This window comes from Lathyrus oleraceus, chromosome 1 (assembly GCF_024323335.1).
Source record: "Lathyrus oleraceus cultivar Zhongwan6 chromosome 1, CAAS_Psat_ZW6_1.0, whole genome shotgun sequence".
Lineage (NCBI taxonomy): Eukaryota > Viridiplantae > Streptophyta > Magnoliopsida > Fabales > Fabaceae > Lathyrus > Lathyrus oleraceus.
Window position 1 is genome coordinate 384,295,293 of NC_066579.1, and position 2,166 is coordinate 384,297,458.

Genomic DNA, 2,166 nt, shown 5'->3' on the forward strand with positions numbered 1-2,166 from the left:
ATGTTAAGAGCCCAAATAAATGGATTTAAACAGAAAGATAACGAGTCTCTTTTCGAAGCATGGGAAAGATACAAAGACATGATGAGACTTTGTCCACACCATGGTTTAGAAGACTGGTTAGTAATTCACACATTCTATAATGGTCTCTTATACAACACAAGGTTAATAATAGACGCCGCTGCAGGTGGTGCACTAATGAACAAACCTTATGCTGATGCTTACCAGCTTATCGAAAGCATGGCCCAAAACCACTATCAGTGGGGGACCGAACGAACAATGGTGGAAAAACCTCAAACGAAAACCGACATGTACGAGATAAGTAACCTTGATCATGTTAATGCAAAAGTGGATGCTCTGGTCCAGAAAATTGAAAGTTTAAATGTATCACCTCCAACCGCCGTGGTTGTTATAACTCAGAATTGCGAAGTCTGCGGAATCCAAGGTCACACTCCTACAGATTGCCAACTCTTAACAGGAATCCAAGCAGAACAAGTAAACTATGCTCAAGGAAGCCCCTACTCGAATACCTATAACTCAAATTGGAAGAACCATCCAAACTTTTCATATAAGAGTAATAATGCTTTGTACGCACCTGGACAGTCTCCAAATCAAGCCCCAGCTATACCTCCGGGATATCAGAAGCCGAACCCATCTACACATAGCAATAACGCCCCTAGGAAATCCAACTTGGAAATCATGATGGAAAACTTTATAGCTTCTCAACAACAAACCAATAAAGATTTCTTAAACCAGAATGTACACACTGGCGAACAAATTAAACAACTAGCAAGTAAAGTGGATGCCCTGGCTACCCATAACAAAATGCTGGAAACACAAATATCAAAAGTAGCTCAACAACAAGCGCCTACTGCTGCCCCAACTGGTACATTTCCTGGACAGCCCCAACCTAACCCGAGAAGCCACGCTCATGCAATCATACTAAGAAGTGGAACGGAAGTGGAAGGACCATCTGATCCAAGGATAGAAAACCAAAACCCTAAAAAGTCAACTGAGGAAGAAAATAGACCTAAGGAAAAGGAAGAGAGTAATAAGGAAACCATAGAAAAGAAGGAACCTTATGTACCTCCACCACCTTATAAACCACATATCCCTTACCCTTAAAGGCTTGTTAAAACCAAAGATGCGGGCCAATTTAAAAAATTTGTTGACCTCCTTAAACAATTAAACGTTACAATCCCGTTTACAGAAGCTATTACGCAAATGCCCTCATACGCCAAGTTCTTAAAAGAAATTCTTTCTAATAAAAGGAAACTTGAAGATAGCGAAACCGTTACACTCCCTGCCGAATGTAGCGCTATAATCCAGAACATGCCTCCTAAACTCAAGGATCCGGGTAGTTTCTCTATACCCTGTCACATAGGAAAATTTGTCATCGACAAAGCCTTATGCGATTTAGGAGCCGGAATTAGTGTTATGCCTTTATCCATATGCAAGAGACTGAAAATGGGAGAATTAAGACCAACCAAAATGTCTGTGCAACTAGCAGATCGTTCTGTTAGATACCCTGTAGGAATTCTTGAAAACGTTCCCGTACGCATAGGTCAATTCTACATCCCAACTGATTTTACAATTATGGACATTAGAGAAGATGATATTACACCCATTATACTGGGAAGACCGTTCTTAGCAACTGCCGGTGCAATCATAGACGTAAAACGAGGACGACTCACCTTCGAAGTAGGAGAAGAGAAAATTGAGTTCATTCTTTCCCAATTTTTGAAAGCACCTGTAATAGAAGATACATGTTACTTCATGGATATCATCGATGAATGCATAAAAGAAACAGAGTTAGAAAAGGACAAATCATCCGACTATCTTGTAGAAGATAAACTTAACCAATGTTTAGCAATAACACCGGACCCTACGCAGTGTCTTAAGAAACCAACCCTATATCTGAAAACACTTCCCAAAAATCTGAGATATGAATTCCTAGACTTAGAACTTGAACGACCTGTGATAGTTAATGCTGACCTAGGAAGACTCGAAACAGAAAAACTCCTACATATCTTAAGAAAATATCCAACCGCACTAGGTTACAACATCACCGATCTTAAAGGAATAAGTCCTTCTATTTGTATGCACCGCATCATGCTAGAAGAAGACTGTAAAACTTCTAGAGAACACCAGAGGAGACTAAATCCGATC

General features: G+C 40.1%; 1 non-coding gene across 1 annotated transcript; it reads right to left on the reverse strand.

The window, feature by feature from the left end:
- On the reverse strand, positions 1–107 carry LOC127116114 (small nucleolar RNA R71). The gene has a single exon (XR_007801097.1). It is a non-coding gene; the product is annotated as a small nucleolar RNA R71 (small nucleolar RNA).
- Between the last annotated feature and the right edge of the window lie 2,059 nt (positions 108–2,166).